The sequence below is a fragment of the Castor canadensis genome, chromosome 9 (genome assembly GCF_047511655.1).
Source record: "Castor canadensis chromosome 9, mCasCan1.hap1v2, whole genome shotgun sequence".
NCBI lineage: Eukaryota > Metazoa > Chordata > Mammalia > Rodentia > Castoridae > Castor > Castor canadensis.
The window spans coordinates 98,665,597-98,686,000 of NC_133394.1; positions in this window are offsets into that span (position 1 = coordinate 98,665,597).

Below are 20,404 nucleotides of genomic sequence, written 5' to 3' on the forward strand. Positions count from 1 at the left end.
ATTGTTTAATGATATCCTAAATATCTTGAAGGCTGTCTTTACTCTTCGTTTTTCTTTTATTTTTTTCTTATCTGAATAGATTATTTTAAAAAGACCTGTCTTCAAGCTATGATATTCTTTTTGTAGTACTGTAGAATGAGCACAAGCTTTTTAAAAAGCTTTAAGAGTTAGTCCTGTGCCACTGTTGTAATCTAATCTGGCACAAAGTCAGCTTACTTAGCTACTGAGGTATCAAATGCTCTAAGTGAGGCAGGTTACTAATCAGAAAAAGAAAAATTATCATGGGACTCAGGTGTCATAAGACTTTTCTCAGTGCTAAACTCCTTATCTTAGCCCAATGCAGTCTTTTGCAGTTGTAATTTCTTTTCAGTTGTAAAATCTTAGCAGTCTTCTTATTCTACACAGTTATAGGTTTTGCCAAAGACAGGAAGCCTTGGGGGAATTCCACTCTTGATTACCTCTCAGGTAAAAGCTCTGAGTTAAAACATAAATATTAATCATACCTCACACATGTAATTAAAATACCTGAGAGTTAGAATAAGTGCATGTGCAGAGTGCCCCAGGTTATATGATAAGACCTTATCAATTAAACCTGTCAATCACCCTAGTCCACATGCAAAGAATGCCCAGACTTTTCCAGCCCCATTTGGCCTTTTAATTTATAAAGGCCCTTTAAAAGAGAGATCACGGCTTCTATGCCATCTATGCCATCTTCTAGGTTCCCTCTGATTTCTCTTGTGGTATCTTTCCTACATTTTCAATAAACTAGTATCATGTTCACTACATTTTCACACCCTGTCTGAATTTTTCTCTGGTGGGATGTAAACCCAGGACTCTTCTGACCAGAGTCTTCAGCGATCACCCATCAGGTAACACGAGGGCATTCTAGACAACAGCTTAGTTCTTTTTTGGGCCCATTTAATTTTGCTTTTTTGTTGAATGATTCCAATCATACCTAAAACTCTTAATAGTTTTGGGAAAAACAAACAAAATTCATTTGTTTCCATTTAACTAATAGTTTTATTACTGTCTGGCAAATATGGTAAATATGTTCTTGATTTTCTTTTTTTAAAAAAGGTGTTTTCCCCCATGTGCACCATACCCCAAATCCTCATAAAAATTACATTCATCCCCTTTTCCAGCTCAAATATCATGCTTTGATATTTCTCTTTTTTCATTCTAACTGTCCCTAGTGGTTACTGCTAGTTTCTAGAAAATAAAGCAGGATGCTACAGTGAGAAAGAGCTTATTTTAAATACTAAGGCCAGGAAAATCTCTGTCTGAGAAGATGATATTTGAGTAGAAATCTGAACAAGCGAGTGAGCTAGAGATATTTTGAGGAAAAGTATTAAAATTAAAAACAAAGCAAAACAAAACAAAACAAAAAACAAAAAGGAGGGCCGAGCAGTTTCCAATAGCCCAAGTCAAACACATACATTTTTTTTAGAAACTAGCAGTATCATTATTTGACTTTCCAAATGCTTTACTTGCATCTTCATTCTCTGTCAAGTCCAATGAATTGTGATGGCTTAGGTCTGATTTTATGCACTGCTGTAGTTGGTGTCTACTATGGCCCTCTAAAGACACACGTGAAATCAATGAAGTAAAAATGATGTCAGTAAATTTGTGTTCTGAAAATGACAGGATTAAAAGAAAACAGTTGGGAGAAGCCACTATGAACTCTGCCACAGGCTGATTTCTTTGCTATGATCCTGAGTATTGGTGCTGTGGTAAATTTTTAGTGTATGCATTTTGCTTGTGTTATCGGGTAGTAAACACGGCCTTCTGGAGCAGAGAGTGGAGACATTATGACTAGTAATGATCACCTTACCAGTTCCCCTTTCCTTTCTTCCTCATTGTGAAACAATGTGATGTGAACTACTATAAAGGCAGAACACGTGTATAAGACATCCAAATTCATATTTTGGGAGTTTATCTTATTCCTTGTATTGGAATTTAAACAAGTATTTCTAGGGGAAAGATAAGCCAAGTGTCTCTATTTTTGCAAACTCTGCATTTTCTTCCATTACAGGCTTTATTCTTCTTTGAAATGCAAACTATGCCTCTGGGAAAATAAAGTTCAGTTCTCATTGTCTATTCATTTAACTTTCTAGGTCTGTTAGTTAACCTAGGACAAAATTTTGTTTGTTCAGAAAGCCTCAGACATGAAAAATACATAAAAATATTTTTTCTGTAGTTCTACCATCCAGCCATGTTTTTACTGATTCTCTTCTCTTCCATCAATTTTTTTTATTATTGTTGTTGTACTGGGGGCACAATGTGACATTACAAAAGTTCTTACAATATACCATAGTTGAATTCACCCCCTCCATCATTCTCCTTTATCCTCCCTCTTCTGTCAAATATTTAGATTCTTCCTTTGTTTTGAATTTCCCAAAACACAACACACACACAGTTCTATGGACTCAAGTTTTATAAATACAAATAAATACGTTAAGCAAAATTACTTCTTGACATCACCCAATTTCACATTCCCTTTCTGGAGTGCTTCCAGATCATTTTTCAAGCATTAGCTTGAATGTATACACATACTGAAGGAGCATTCAATTGTTAACCTAGTTGACTCCATTCTCAGTCTAATTTTTTCTTTCCTGAGTTGCTCTTTCCCTCAGTTTATCTTAAATTCCAGGATCTCAAACATCCTGCAAAGCAAATGGAGATTACCGTTTTCCAAGATTGCAGGCCCAATAGATAAACATCCTGTGAAGCAAATGGAGATTGCCCCTGAGCAGCAACTATTTCCTCTGCTCTAAGTGGAAATTTGCCCCCTTCCCCAGATACAGCAACTTGCCAACCACCGATAAGACTGTGCTATGCAACCCCTCAACCCTGGCCTTTGTCCTTCCCTTTATATAACCTCAAGGTCTCTATTTCTTACCCTCCCAGTGTGGCCACACTGAAAATTTCCTTTTCTTCTTTCACATCACCATCATTGGGACCCCTGCAGAGTCAGACTTCTGCTTTGGCACTTCAGTAAAAATACTAAGGTACGTATACATATATCAAAACAGATGATTTTGTTTTATGTATTTCACATTAAGGAGATTAATTGTTTTCCCCACTTTTTGTCACTAAAGAATGTCTTAGAAACTGGGTGCTGATGGCTCATGACTGTAATCTTAGCTAGTCAGGAGGCAGAGATCAGGAGGATCGTGGTTCAAAGCCAGCTTGAACAAATAGTTCTCAAGATCCTGTCTTGGAAAAAAACTATCACAAAAAAGGGCTGGTGGAGTGGGTCAAGGTGTAGGCCCTGAGTTCAAACCCCAGTACCACAAAAAAAAAAGTCTTAGAGATAATTTCCTATCAATATATAAATCTTATGAATAGTTAAGTGCCTTTATCTGCTTTTCTCTCTTAATAAAATGTAATTTCTTCTTTTCCTCTTTCCCTTTTGAGAAATCTAAGATTTTTCCTTTAACACATAGCTCACTTGTTCTCTCTTTTGTAAGCCTTTTCTCGCCATCTTGGCTAAGCAGCTTTCTATCCTAAGGGGCTGAGAAGCTGGGAAAAAGGAAGCCTAATGACAGAATAAAGGGAACTGAGCCATCCAGAGGAGTGTTTGTGAATTAAAGAAACAAGTCCAGGGCATTGTGACAAACTGGAACATGATTGTGGATGGTACTTATGGTCACTGGAGGAAAACGTTTTAAGTGGGAGTCTCCATAATGGTGATATTTGTAAACCAGTGAGTAGGAAGGGGAAGGATCTGTGCTGGGGTTCCAGATCCCTTCTTTTTCTGAATTAGGCTTTCCTCCCTAACTAGAGTGGTCAGAGAAAGCATCTAGTCTTACAGGACATAGAAGTGGAGCACAGAACAGAATCTTCTCCAGTTAGTTCAAAGTTAAGCACATAATTCCATTTCAGAATAAGAAAAATGGAAGAAACAAATAAATATTATAAAATTTACTAGTGATTTTTCCCATATATGTGATAATGTGTATTAGCACTCTTTTGAAGTTAATGAAAAAGGCTATATAGCACAATGAATAAACAGACTTTTTTGAGGAATAGTCTTAAAATGAGAAAAATAATTTAAGGCCCTCTTCTCTTCTACCAAGCTCTATTAGGTTTATTTCAAGGACTAGAGGGAATAGTAACACTGCAGATAAATATCTTCTGTCTAAAATTGGTCAAGGATTGGTCAAGGACAGTGAGGGTTTACTCTTCCTCTCTGTACCTTCTTTGTCCTTGCCATTATGTACACTTGTGGTAATGTTGTTAATGTTGTTAAAGTGAGTTCCTTGAAGGTGAGATCTACCTCTAATTAGGTTATTTATGTGCAATGTTTAGCACAATGCTTGGCACTCAGGTGTTACTAAGAAAATGTCCCCCAGAATTAATTCAAATAAACATATGAATTGAATAAAATGAAATTTAGATTCACTCATTCTCATGGAACATAATAAAATTCCATGAAATTAATAGAATTGAATGTCTTTAAATGTTCTGATTATGTCCTATTTCTACTTTACTTCAAGTCAGAAATCCAAAAGCTGAAGTAGTATCTCATGGCCAATCTAGCTGCAGATACTGATACCTGCCACTAGAGAGCAGCATCATCCTACTCAGCCAACAGTCTAAATCCTCAGAAAATTGTGGGGTTGATCAGGTAACATAAAATCTTCAACAGTAAATTATTTTACTTCTTTGAATAAAAATGTACCATATGTGTACAAAAATAATTTAAATGACTAACAGATATATGTTTGTCTTAAAGGGGCTGATATTTACATAATTAATACATACTGGGTTCTTTTTTTATAGTAAGGGAGACTCAGTTTTGTTCAAGCCCTTCCCAGATAGTGAGACTTAAAAAAGAGGCTAAATATGCAGAATGTTAAGGGGTTTTATTTAGTCATCTGCTGTACTTTCCTACTGTATACTTCAGGGAGTTCTTGAAAATGCATAGGCAATGAAAGAATAAAACAAGATAGGGATTATTTCTAGAAATGGAATGGATCTTTACTTTTCATTTTATGTATCAATACTTACAGTTTTTATTTCTATAGGGTTTTCTGTACAATTACTATGTACATGTTTTATAACTAAAACTTAAACTAAAGGAAATAAGACATTTAATGTTACTTTCCTTCCATTAGTTGAGACTGAACAAATCTTACAGCAAAGAAATGAAGACAGACAGATAGGGAATGCACTGGTGGCCCTCAGTAGCCTGAGTTCTTGAAGGGCAGGCTCTGAAATACAACTCCCACTGCAATGGTTTTCAATCAATCATCCAACTATACTTTGGAGCAGATAATGGGGAAACAAGCATTTATAAAAGCAACAATAATAATAACACAATGACAGAAAAGATCAAATATCCTTTTCCATGTAGCTGAAATCATATAAGCCTTACATGAAAAGAATTGTGGCTCTTACAGAAAGATGAAAAGTAAGACTTGAGAACTTGACAGATTCTGTTTTTTTTTTTTTTGTAGGAAGACACAAACTCATACTGATAATTCTTCCTAATGTAGTAAATAAAACAAAGCAATAACATGGTCAGATACATTTCATTACCTAAAGCAAAGCATTTTGCACTTAAAAAGAATCTTAAGTAGAGAACAAAATAATTGCAACTCTGTTTTTCCTTTTCTTTCCTTCCTTCCTTCCTTCTTTCTTTCTTTTTTCTTCTCTCTTTCTCCCTTCCTTCCTTCCTTCCTTCTCTCTCTCTCTTTCTTTCTTCTCTCTCTTTCTTCCTTCCTTCCTTCTTTTTCTCCCTCTCTCTGTTTCTTTCTTTCACTTAAGAGTGAAGGCTAGATTCCATGTCTCACTTTAATACCCATATTATAATTTCCTCTGATGTTGATGATCCACAAAACAGTTGCAAATCCTTTTAAAATCTGTATAGTGTACATATTTTGTTGGGACACATGAATGTTCATACTATTTTTATTTAGAGATATTAATGATATAATGTCAGCAAAATGAATCAGTGAAAAATGCATTTAAGCTCATCTGTGTGTGTGTACACATATACGTGTATTTATAAACACACATCCATATATGCACTTACATTTCATGTATCCATGTAAGGAGTATATTTTATTGATGAAACCAGAATGAATGGTAACCTTTGCTAATTTAGTATTTGAATACCTTAAATCAAAGTCAAGGTAGAGTCAATTATTATTACATTAAAATATAATCTCAGTAGTTAGCTTTGTTTTCAACCACTATAAGCTCATCAATGAAAGTTTAACTCTCATTTAATAAGTCTCTAATTTGCAAAAGTCAATGTCTACAATCTTCTTTATTTTTAAATTTCTTGTGATAAAATTCTCAATTTTCTTTTCAAAAAATAATAAAAAAATGATTGAAGTTTAGGTCACGGAAATGTTCAGCTTCTGAAACTAAACATCCAGTTGTCCCATGAGAGTTGTCTTCAATGTAAATGTGCAACTCTGGGGAAGAACTGGAAACTCAAGTGAAAAGCCTGGAGGAAAGTTTTTCCCTCATATCTACTCTTTTCCTCTTCCCTGCATGAATCCCTCGACTTCCCAGTTCAGTGAAAATGGAAATTGGCTATGGTGGTGTTGTGACTGACCTGCATGTCCAAGAGACCAATCCCAAATGTAAACTGCCAGTAGTTGCCCTTTTATAATTTGATAGCCCTGGTTGGGGGAATGTCTACTTCCTCCTTGATTATCTCTGGATAATGAGAAGGATCAAACTTTTACAAACCAGACTGTTGAGATTCTAAGACTGGTGAATTCAGACCATCAAGTTTTAGCTGAAAAGAAATCCTAAAAGAAGTTTATTCCAAAATTATTATAACATTTCTGAATGTACAACTTCATTTGATCTTCCAGGAACTCTGTGAGGGAACTATTACATAAATCCCATTTAATGCTTAAGAATGTTAGGTAAACTGTCAAAGTCACAGTGATTAAGTAACAGACTTGGGATTCAAATTCAGGTCTACTCTAAATCTAGAATTGGGATCTTAAACTGCTCTATCATAATTCTGCATGGAGGATCCATTCAGTGGAAGTTATTCTATAAGGAGATAAAGTAGTTCAATCTAAGTACACAGCTCTCTGATGGCCTGGCTTAATCCAAGGATACCATTCAGAGGAACAGATTGAATTTACTCCCTGCAAACAACTCTCCATAAATATTGCTTATCACAACTAGGCTTTTCATAAGTACTGGACAGCACAGAATTCAAAGTTGCTGTCTCTGGCAAATTAAAACTTCTTGCTCAAGAACTTTCTCAAGTTCTTTCTTACTTGAGCAAGATCTGGAGATAAGCACAGGCAGAGAAAGCAGTGTGTTCTAACAAAAGAGCAAAGAGACAACATGGCACACTTCCTGTCTCCTCATTCTTCTACATTCCCTCATGTTCAGCCCATGTTCCTTAAATTAACATTAAAATAACATGTGTTATGCAATATTTCACAGTTTACAAAGCAGGCTTAGAAATATCTTAGTGTTTGGGCTATTCTACTTAGTGGGAGGAAATAAGTGTTCTTGTCTTTTACATTAAGAAATAGTAGTTAAACTACTTACTCTGCATCTCTCAGTTTCTGATAAGCAGACAGAAGAATCTATTTACAGGTCTATACGAATTCACTATCCTGTGTTGTTCAGTACTCTTTGAAGGATTCCACAAAGCTCAAGAGTAACAGAAGACAAATATTTGATTCCTAATCTCAGTATATTCATTGTGACATTATTGATAGTACTGAGTCTTACTGATCCCTGTGTTTCTGAAAAACAATGAATATTTACAAAATTCCTTCTACCTGTTGTGTTCCAGAAAATGACTTAGAAAGGCAAGGAAAAATCTTTTCTCCAATAACTTAGACTAAACTTTCAGATGGCCCCCTTGCTTACCTATTGCATAGGCAGACACAGACCCTCTGAATTCCCATTCGTTACCTAGCAAGTGATTACCTAAACTGTTTGCCCCAGTGATCAAAAAGAACGAAATGCCTGTTAACTAACCTTTTGTTCAGATTCTCTTTTCTCTAGGATCCTAAAGAACCATAAAACAAAACTTCCTCAACAGGCCACCCTGGGAAAAGGCTGGCCTAAGGTGAAACATTCTCTTCTCTTCTGATCCATCCTGTCAGCTTTCAGCCTACTTCTTCATGGGTGCATCTTTCTAGCCTTGTTTACTTTTTTATATGGAAACACACACACACACACACACACACACACACACACACACACTCACACATACACACACCTCTTTCTACCTAATTCTTAAAATGCTTGCTGATTTTATGGTTAGAACATTCTTTTATTGCAATAGTCCAGCTTCCTCCCTATTATAATAGTCTCTCCCCACTTCCTAACTCCTGCCTCTTGAAATAATCCTTTCAAGTAGAGTCCTTTCAAAGTCCACATTTGTTGTTTTTTTTACTTTATATTACAATATTACCATCTAGAAGTAACATTCTACATATTGCTTCCAGAGATATTCTTTATCTTTTGAAATATTAATCTGATATTTATATCTCCATATTCTAAAATCTAGGCATTGATCAATTCCATCTCATAATACCAGTTCTAAACTTTTAATTACATATGGACTATGTCTTAGATAAAGTAAGAAACTTTTATTGTCCTATGGAGCCATTCCTCTTTCTTAAATCTGTGTATAGTTGCATAATTTCTAGATTGCTTTAATGTCGCACATAATATACTTAAGATGCTGTTTCCTGCCTATATTAATCCATATATCATATAGCAAGACATGTATTATTATTTTATGACCATCTTTAGCAGCAGACTAACAATTCACAAGGTAGGAGTCTGGGTACTTGTCTACTATTTGTAGAATACAACTTGAAACATGTTTAGCACATAATAAATACTGAATCAGAGAGAATACAGAAATGCACCACCATAAAATGTAAATAAATTTCTAATAATAGATCTATGAAGTGTATGCTGGGTCTTAAAAGGGAAAAATTATTCCCTAAAAGAGGCCAGAACAGGGTGTATTTAGTAGGTAACTTTGAATGATGGGTTGGATTTATAAATATGGGGAGTGACATCTGGATGTTATAGGTAGAAAGAACAGCAGAGTGACATCTGGATGTTATAGGTAGAAAGAACAGCAGAACAACAGAAATGGTATAAAAGAGATTTTAGCAAGAGCATGGGATGCATATATTAAAAATAGGAGATAAATTAGTGGTTTTAGCAAACAGATACTGAAGGGACTTGAAAGTTACTTGAGCAATTTGAACATAATTTGAAAGATTTGAGGAAAACCCTGGATGTACTTGATTGCAAAGTGAAAAGCAAATTTTGAAGAATAGGTTAGAATGTAGACTAACTGATATAGTAGAGTAGTTGGAAGTTATTTTTTAAGTGACTGGGTGAAAAGTAATAGGAGAATTAGGCATGATGATAAAACAGAAATTTGGGTTCAGACCAAGAGTGTTTTTAATAAAACTTTGTAACCTATCATATATGAGGAGTAAAGGGAGTTTATACTTAATTAAAATTAGAGCTTTCAGAGTTATGTGCAAATCCCTTGACATCTCATTGGAATGTGGCTATAGATTTGCCTATCGCTTTGTCCTGGAGAATTTGAGAAGGAAGGTTACCATATTCTTTTGCTGACAGAAACTACCACAATTCCTTCTGGTCAGTGGTGGCTTATGAGCCAGTAAGGAAAGAGTTTAGGAACTGTGAGGCAAGAGGGCTTAAGCATGACTATCTTGCTTATCCATAAAAATCTCTTGGAAAGACGTTTAGTCCATTCACAAGGTTTGCACAGGATCTCATGAAAACATGTCACACATTTTAGCATTCCAGCTCTTCAGCTATACACATAGATGCTGCTCATTCCCTCTGTGGACTTGGAAGCTCAAGTACCTTGGATAGGTGATGTCTTCCTTGTGCTGAGAAAATCCATCTTGTGCTTTGAAATATAAAAGGAAGAGGAAACCCATAAGACAATAAAGCCTGGGACTCAGAGAACAAAAACTTAACCTCTTTATCTATAGTGACATTAAAATTATATTTTCCCTCCTTTCTAAAAATAGGATTTTATAATATTCCAAGGCAGTAAATTTCTGTGGTTGCATGGGAGTAAATGGTAGTTTTCTAACAGAAGGGAATATACATTGACTGGACTTTTCTGATCCCATAAAAATAAAACTCAGGAGCATTCTGCCCAGGGACTGTGTTGAAACATGTCAGGTCCAGAACTGCCTGATAGTTTCCAATTGCTATGGTGTTGGCTCTTGAAAACTGACAGGCAAGACATTGTTAGTAGTTTTGTCTCTCTTTGACCCAATGACAGGCAATTATAAAATTACAACAAAATTTGTTCTCTGTTGGATAATTCAGTAATATTTGGTTGATTTTTAGTTTCTTTTTTAAAAGGAATAAAAAGGGGTATTAGTTAAATTATCTACTTATAGGCAATGGATACAGTCATCTCTTGGTATCCATTGAACATTTGTTCCAGAACCTCCAGAGGTATCAAAATTCACAGATGGCCAAGTTCCTTCTGCAAAATGATAGTACTGGCTGGCATGAAACCTAAGCACGTTCTTCCACATACTTTAAATAATCTCTGTATTGCTTATTCTACCCAAAATAATATATATGTTTTGTAAATAGTGATTAAACTATATTATTTATGGACTAATGATAAGAAAAACAGTCTATAGATGTTCAGTATAGACACTGCCACTATAGGTCTAGCTACAGAGTTCATGAGCAAGATACAAGGTGAACAGTACTTCAATAAGGGGTGCTGGAGAGACATAGAGGATCTGTGAAATGGTGGGAGGCAAAAGTAGGATGTTCATTTGTATAGGTTCAGTACAGTGCTCAGTGCAGAGCACTTTTTTTGGGAACTTTATGAAGTTTTAAAATATATTTGTAATCCACATTTAGTTGAATCCTTGTTGGTTGAATCTGCAAAGGTGGAACCTGTGGACACTTAGGGCCAATTGTATGTATCTTCTTTATTACTTTATTATTTTTCTTCTTTACTTGCTTTCTACTTGATATTCACAAGAACAAGGCATGTCTCACATATGCCTGCAAGACAGATATTAAAACATCAATTTACAGCAGCTAGAATCATGGTTAAAACACTGTGTTTTAAAACTGAAGTTTTAAGAAGTCTTTTAAAGATGTTCTTTCAGTTTGAAGTTTCAAGACTAAAGTCCTTTACTCAAAGTTCAGATTTAAAGAATTTAATGTTGGTCATGAAACGAGTCATTTTAAACATTGTATGTCTTTGTCTGAGATTCTTTGTAAAAGGTGATACTCCTGTGTTTCTAAAATTCATGTTCATTATATTCCTCAAATTAAAGTTAATGATTTAGCAATGAAAAATATAGACTATATAGTGAAATTTGAATTTCAAGTAAATAACAGACACATTTTTAAATACAAGCATGTCATACAGCATTTGGGACATCCTTATGTTACAAAAGTTATCATTTGTATGAAAATCTGCATGCAATTTAATATCTTATATTGTATCCAGCAACATTTCTCTGGATTTCTTCTTTTACTATTGTGGAAATATTGTCAGATGAGAAATCAAGCAATACTCGGAGAATTGGAGAACTCAGATTTTATTTTACTCCCATGGTTCCAGATGAGTTTAGACTCATAATCTGGGGCCCTGAACAAAGGATTCACAGGATACTAAAAGCGCAGTGCAGGACATCAAGTTACAAGGAATGTGTTGTGGGTTAGAGACCTAAGGTTGGTTAGGTAAGAACAGCAGGGCACAGCACATCTGCTTTGGAAAGTTTATTTACAAGAGGAGACAAAGGAAGGTGGGAATGGGCAATTATCTCTACATGGTGCCCTTTGTCTTGGAACTCAATTTTCTTTTATAGCTTTAATTGGCAATTTCTCATGTCCTATGCGCTTGCCTGAGATAATCTTCTTGTTCATTTTCCCCTCTCAATGCTTTCCTTACTGTGGACAGTCATCGACACTAAATTTCAGGAATTCAATACATTTCCTCCTGTCCCAAAGGCCTATACTGCGTTACCAAGAGCTGCAACTTTATTGCCTCCATTTGAGAGCTAATAAAGTGAGTTATGGTGCTAAGAATGCAAGGACCAAATGCCAGTGCCAATAGGAGCATGAGAAGAGACCAGACAAGGGAGTAGCCATGAGGCCCAATTCCAGATGCTGCTCCATCTGTTCCAGGAATTCTCTAATTCCTTCCTCCTATGTGACTTGGTCCTGCAATTGGTGGGCCATATCTCTAACTATTCCTGACTGATTCACATTCAAAATAACATTCTTCATTTAGGAAAAGGCAGAACCCTCCCTTCTAGGCAGTAAGTCCAACCCTCTCTGATTTTGGAGGACCACTGATGCTAGGGAGTCCAGTTGGTCCTGCATAGTCACTATGGACCTAGCCACTTGTTCTATGTCATTTGTTAGGTCTGTAGATGATTATAGTAGAAGGCTGATGAGGCAATTCCTCTTATGCCTATTCCTATCCCAGCCATTATCCCTAATCTGATTAATAAAGGTATGAATTGGATAGCCCTCTTTGACTGCATGTGGACCACAAAAGGTATGGGGAAGGTCTAATTGTTAGGCACTAGATTTATTTGTGGAGTGAAGAATGCTAATATGCAAATGCCCTTCCAGTTAGCTGGCAAGCACTGATAAGCAAGGGTCTTGCAAACAAGGAAGCTTCCTGGGCTGCTGCACCATGGACTGTCTACTGTACATCTAATGGTCGTGGCTGTAGAGTTTGGATCTGGGCACACTGGCTAGCAGTCAGTTCCCCCACTGGATAGTACCATCTTGAATTGTAGATAAAATTAGGAGCCCTCTGAGATAGCTGTATATTTTTTACTTTGGGTTTTGTGCTGATAGAGTTGGAAGTAGTGTCATGCATGCTCTGGTTGAGGAGGCTGACGGGGGTTGCTACAAAATGGAGGAGGCCTGAGGACAGGCAGAGCCAACAATCACCCACCAATGGTGGTTTCATAAGATTTAGGAGGCAGAGAGTTGCATTTAACAAGTTGTACAGTTGGGGTTCCAAGTTAAGGTTCCCTGTCCCAGAAGGAAGCCTTTATGGGGGTGGTCATGGTGGTGGCAGATTAATGTCTTTTATAGGGTCTTATCCACCTAGGAAATAACCTCTGGATGGCCTCTCTAGATCTGTGGCTCTCCCCTTAGTAAACTGATATGGGGATGGGGTGGACAAGTAGGGTACCCAGACATAACGAGATTTACTTCCTCCCCCTGACATTTCATTGTTCCATGCCTTTAAGGGGACCCCATCTTTCTGCAAGTAAACCATCTGCCCTATAGTGCCTTTGTTCTTACAGGACCCTGTCAGGCCTGTCAATTTTCCCTTACAGTAAATTGTTCTGCCTCTGGTGCATTCAGAAATTGATATGCTGCATGTGGGTGACAGGTATTGATAAAAGGTGAAGACATACCACAGTTTTCCCTGGAAGGAGAGTAGTTTTACACAAGCTGAGCAGTCATCCTGGCCTCTAGATAGAACAACCTTAAAATGTAGTAGAGCCAGAAGGCAATAACCCATCAGAGACCTCATGCCTAGACTGTGGTCTGGGCTACAGATAACATCGAACAGCAGTAAGGCTTCCTATTATGAGGAGATAAAGAAGGCCAGCAGTAAGCTCTGGCCTACATTCCAATCCTGGGGAGCAGTGACAGCTAGTCCTAGTGCAAACAGTATTGCAACAATGCTTATCAGCAAGATAGAGTATGGATGGCAGAAAAAGGGATACATTTATGTCTTGGTGGGTGAATCTTCAGGTTTCTGCTGTGCATTGACAAACCAGCTTCCAGGAGGTGGCTGGAGCAAGACTGGAGCTCTCTCAGTCAATGGCATGCTGTTGTGATGTCTTCTGGAACCTTAATCTGAGGGGGTGTGATATTGAATGAGCTCTCCTTGTCCTTCTGCTGTATTGAAGTCCCAAGTAGGTCATACATCAGGGACCCCCTCTCTTGCCCATGTTTCTGCATCTACGGTCCCTGATGGGGCTTGCCTTTGGAGCCAGTGGCAAGTTTCTGTCAGAATTCTCTGCCACCCTTCCGTGTTGAGAAATATCAGGGGGATCTGTTAGCAGTCATCCTAAGTCGGTTGATGGGTCTGGAATATGGATTCTAGGAGGTTGACATGTTCTGAGGTTTTTCTTAATGCAGCAGTGTATGGTTCCTCTAATTTAAGAGGTCAGTTGCACTTAAAGACTGGTAATAGAGGACAGAGTATCCAGGCTGGACCATGCCATCAGCACCAACCTGCTGTGGCCCTTGCATCTCACAAAGCGACATTTGCAGGGCCCTGGCTTGAGGGGCTGGTGCCTGGGATGAGCAAAGGTAGTGACTCAGGGGCTGTGGACTCAGACACCAGCCAGATGTTGCTGGGACTGAGGAGGACACACTGAGGGTGGCAGACTGTCTGGGAAAGGTGACACTGGCTGCTCTGATGGTGGGGCATGCTGGGAATGTATGGCGGGGACACTGGTGGTTCATCATCTGATCCTTTGCAGAACAGGCTTAATCAGCTTCTAGTCTTTAGACTTCATTGTCTGGTCCACGAAAACTCTGCTTTGTCCCTTTTTGTTAGCACAGAATTGGACCCAAGGGGGCATGGTCTGAGCCACCTGAGCCAGGAGTCGATATATGGGAACTGGCCGGGGTACCCAGGGCTTCCTATTATAATCTGATAAATGGGCCTGACAGTGGACAAATCTAGGGTACCTTCAGGGGGCCAGTTGACTCCAAAAGTGGGCCATTCTAACTCACACAGCATGGGCAGCCTTCCAGGAGACATTTTGATACCATAATCTCCTGAGAATCCCTTCTTAAAATTTTTAAGCATGCACTCCAGGACTGTGGGTTTTGAGGAACTTCCACCCATGGAAATTAGAAGTATCCCCTATTTCCATCCTATGCATGCCCCCCACCACTGTAACAGTGGTGCAAAGACAAACAAGGGTGGGTGCCCCTTCAAGAGAAGAGACCAGTCAGATGTCTGCCTTGCCACATCCTGAAGGAAATTCAGTGCCTCTTTAGCACTGATGGCGAGGTCAGCCTTGTGATTCCACATCAAGTTTTCCTATGCCTCCTTAAGCAGTATGAGGACAGACCCACTCAGACTCCGTAGTCTTCCAACTGTGGAACCACAAACTAGAGCCTGAAGCAAAGATGAATCAGAATGCTCATTCACTGGGCAACTGAACTAAACAGAACTTTCTCAAAAGAGGAAATCCAAATGGCCAAAAAACACATGAAAAAATGCTCACCATCTCTAGCCATAAAGGAAATACAAATCAAAACCACACTAAGATTCCACCTCACCCCAGTTAGAATAGCCATCATTAGCAACACCACTAACAACAGGTGTTGGTGAGGATGTGGGGAAAAAGGAACCCTCTTACACTGTTGGTGGGAATGAAAGCTGGTGCAACCACTCTGGAAAAAAACTTGGAGGCTTCTTAAAAACTAAACATAGATCTGCCATATGATCCAGCAATCCCACTCCTGGGGATATACCCCAAGGAATGCAACACAGGTTACTCCAGAGGCACCTGCACACCCATGTTTATTGCAGCACTATTCACAATAGCCAAGTTATGGAAACAACTAAGATGCCCCACTACTGATGAATGGATCAAGAAAATGTGGTATTTATACACAATGGAATTTTACTCAGCCATGAAGAAAAATGAAACTTTATCATTTGCAGGTAAATGGATGGAACTGGACATCATTCTGAGTGAGGTCATCCAGGCTCAGAAGACCAAAAATCACATGTTCTCCCTCATATGTGGACTTTAGATCTAGGGCAAATGCAGCAATGTGGTTGAACTTGGATCACAAGAAAATGGGAGAGAACATACTGGAGATATAGGAATAGGTAGAAAATCCAAAACATGAAAGCGTTTGAAATCCCCACTCCAGAGGAACTAATACAGAAACCTTAAAATGACAGGTTATCACAGGAGACCAGGAACCAATGTAAAGATCAGTTAGAGTTGAATCAACATGAGTCATAACACATGGGTACATGAAAGCAATAGTAGGAATCCTTCTGTATAGATATCCTTAACTCAACTAGCAAAAACACTTTGTCTTTCTTGTTATGCTTATGTCTTTTCTTCAACAAAATCAGTGATAAGGGCAGAATGGGACCTGCCTGAAACTGAGGGGGAGAGGGGGGGGAATGGTGGAAGAAGGGGACAGGGTGGAGAAATGACCCAAACAATGTATGCACATGTGAATAAATGAACAACAACAACAAAAAGAATGCTCATTCACACACACATCCTCACCAGTTATCCTTCCCCCTTCTTGGGGAAGTTCCTGACCTGTGGAACTCCTCTTGGAAGTTCCTGGGAGTGGATCAAACTCTGCTTCTGCCCCGTGGGACAGGACCTGACTGAGGGCTGATTTTTCCGGAATGGGGGGCTTACTGAGTCTGGACTAAACAACCAGGTGAGTTGGTCCACTTCTCTTTGGAGTCTGAGTCCGGTCAAGACTGCTCAGAGAGTTGGAACTCCAGGGTGAAGGAGGACCTGGTGCACCCCAGCTGCTGGCCGGTGGCTCAAGGGGTCAAAACATTTGGATACCCTTTACTAAAGGTAATGGACTTCTATCTTTGGGAAAATTGCATTACTATGCTGATTTTTAAAAGATAAGAAGATACTTTATTAATCAAAAATTGTTGTAGTAAATTATATGGTGAACACACAAATGTACTATGTATATGCTAAATTCCTATATTTGTCATGAACATAGTACCTGAAAACTCTTAGGATTCTGAACACTACATTTTTGAGACTTCTTGGTACAGTACATTATCAAGTTTAAAGTTCTGCCTAAGGGAGAATTGTAGCTAATCTCCAGAGATAGCCACCCAGTATGCCACCTCTCCAGGTAACTACATTGGCCTATGAATCTTTTTTGACAAAATTGAGAAAGTACACTGCATATCTTCTTAGGCTGCTGTATAATAAGTGTAGGAGCTTCATTGTAAACTCTTGAAATTTTTATCCTGGGTAAATTAATTTCCAATGTAAGAAATCTGGCTACCTGAGTCTACCTTGCTTAGAGAAAGCTCAAAGGGATAATGCAGATGGACCAGGTGGAAAGAGTGATGTTGCTACCTCTCTGCTGTTTCAGTCATTTCAAGCAAGGGCCAAACATAAAGTGAAGGAGGATCTTGTTTTTTCTGGCTTTAGTGGACATAAGAATTAAGGTCATATATATACATTACCCTTCTTAATCCATTTGAGCCACCCCAGCAACGGCTCCAGACATTGTGAAGAACAGACATGTTCCTTGCATATGTTACTCATGCTAAGAATTTGAGAGCATTATAATATAGTTGCTTTATTCAAGCAAATTTTGAGGTTAATTATACATAAAATTAAAATGTTTATGTTATTGCAGGCAATGATATTGTCTTTGAATAACTACAATAAAATGTTTTCTTTTTAAAAGTATTAAGATGCAAACAGTTTTAAATTTTGTCTTTTTGCTCTTATTAAGTCCTCTGAAAATACTTGGAGCAGGTCTGTATATTCTCAATCTGAAGTAAAAACATTTGATGCGATCAGTCACTTAGGGCAAGGCAGATTGGGCTGGGAAGAACAATGCCCATGCATTGCATGGCACAGACAACCAACCACTAGTCAAGCTTAGGCACAATTTAGGCACAAATTATCTGTATCAGGACATCTATAGAGCTTCTTGGAACTATGCAAGGGATCCTGAACTAGTTTTAATCTGGAAATTGAGTAGTTAAATTGCAGATGTACAGTCTAGTTTTCTAGAACTCACTATTATTTTTTAGTCAGCATTTACCAAAATGCTAAATTGCTAAACATCTGTGAATTACAGTAAGAAACATTTATTTCTTATTCACCCCATTACGGCTCAGTTTGAATCTGCTGGACTTCATGTGTCTTCTCACTTAGAGACCAAAGATGAAAGAGTTGTTAATATCTGGACCATTCTGTTCTTACAGAAGAGAATAGGAACAAGAATGTCAGAGCCAAAACCCATAAAGATATTGTAACCTTTTTCAAACATGACTCATGTCAGGTCTGCTCACATTCTATTGAACAAAGCAAGTTACATGGCCAAATGCAAAATTATTGGAGCACAGAATTATACTTTACCTACAAGAAGCAAAGCCAGTGTAGCAGTTATCTAGGGATAATGTAACAAAGTACACAAACTGGGAGACTCAAAACAAGGGAAATTTATTTTCACAGTTTTAGAGGCTAAAATACCTAACAATATGCTCTCTGAGACCATCAGTAGAATCCTTTGTTTTTTCCTAGCTTCTGGTAGTGCCTATCATCTTTGACATTCCTAGAAATGCGGTTGCATAACTTCATTCTTACTTCAAGCTCTATCTCTATATTCACATGACATTCATTTTCCCTCATATGTTCACATGATATTCTCCTCCTATCCCATATATTTATGGTCTTCTTTTAAAGATTTTATTCAGATTAAAGATCCACAACTGTCAAACTCTACTCCAGTATGATCTCCTTTTAACTAATAACATCTGCAGTGACACTGTTTCCATTGGGTTAGAACATCATCATATCTTTGGGGGGAGATACAATTTAACTCTTATCAGGCAAATCATGAATCTGTCATAATTTTTCTTCCTTTTGCCCTTGTCCCTCATCTTCCAAGGGTATAGACTGTAAAATTTATCTCAGAAGTAAAGGAAGTAGAAAAATGAATTAAGACTCAAGATGGAATCATCTTCTAAAAGATGGCTAAAACAATGGAAACTGGGTTGACTATAGAGTAGAGATCAGAACAGAAACCTGTAGTTGTCATGAGCTAGAATAGATGTGAGCTACTTCTGTGATGATAGATCTTCAGGGCTGTCCCCTGGCACAGGTCTTGTTATCTCTTAAAAGATTCTTGGAACAACTAGAATGTGGAAGTTAACCTGAGTCTCAATGCATGGAGGTAGAAATGTTTAGATGAGTTAAAATAATTCTCTTCATTTATCCTGCTCTCTCCAAATTGGTTGAAATTTGACCAGGTAATCTTATGAGAGAGAACTGTGGGAAAACTGAGGAAAGAGATAATGAGACAGTACTTTACAGCCTCTCTATCAATCATGTGATATACTAAGCTAAGCAAACTGGGATAGAATCAAATACATATCAGAGTATAATAATTTTAATACTTAAAATCAGAGTTTAATAATTTATAGCTGATAAAGGACTTTCACATTCATTCATGCTTAGTATCAGAATAAAAAGAAGTGAGATGGACAGGACTTCATCAGATCATTTCCCAGATAAGGAAATTGATTCTCAGAATAATTCAGTAATTTGCCTAAGAACTATAGTGCTACTAAGTGATATGAACCAGTGCTATTACCTAGGTGTCTGACATGTTGTTTTCAGTTCTCATTTCAGTCCACTTTAGTACTTCTCAAATCATCCACCCTTTTTATACAATTTTAAGTTCATAACATTTTATACTAACTGACTCACCAGACCTGTTTCTTTATACTGGAATATAGAAATATATTCTCATTATTTAGTTTCTTGGTAACTAAATAATTAAATTTGATTTATTGATGATACTCTATAAATATAATAAAAGCATTGTGCTACATTGATTTTTACTTTATTTCATTCATTCTTTAAACACTTCAAGGTAAGTGCAACTTCTGTTCTCAATTTATACCAGAAAAACAGGCTTAAAGAGGCTGCATAATATACCCAAAGTCATGCATTTAATCAATATTAATGCTAGGATTGAAATCCTACACATTTTGCATTTATATCCACATTCTTAACAATTATGCTAATATGCATCTCAGAGGCTCTATATATTTCATACTCTAGTCAACATTTTTCTTCTATGAAGATTACTACTTGCCTCATTTCCTATGCCATGTATTCTGTACATGGCAAAAATGATGGTACATCATTTGTGAAGTTCTAATGGTTTGTTTTCTGTACTTGTGCCAATTGTTACTTTTATAACATGACAATGTGGGGATTCTGTATTCATAGGTCATGACTGAGATAGCACTTTATAAAGGATACTCATTACTTGACTTTTAAACTAAAAGTGGTCCCACTGGCTCTTGGAGGAGATAACAACCGTGTGTGTGTGTGTGTGTGTGTGTGTGTGTGTGTGTGTGTGTGCATGTTTTTACCATATATGAGGAATTTTGAGCTTCCATATTGGTATTATGTTTGAGGTTTAGACCCTTTGAAGAGTCTATTAGTCTAGATCCTCCAGAGAAACAGAACCAATAGGCATGAGAAAAATCCCACCATCTTCTACCTGCAAGCCAGAGAATGTGGAAGCTTGAGAATCCAGAAGCTGATGGTAAAACTTCCAGGTCAAATCCAAAGGCATGAGAAAAGTGTGTGTAAGAAGTCTT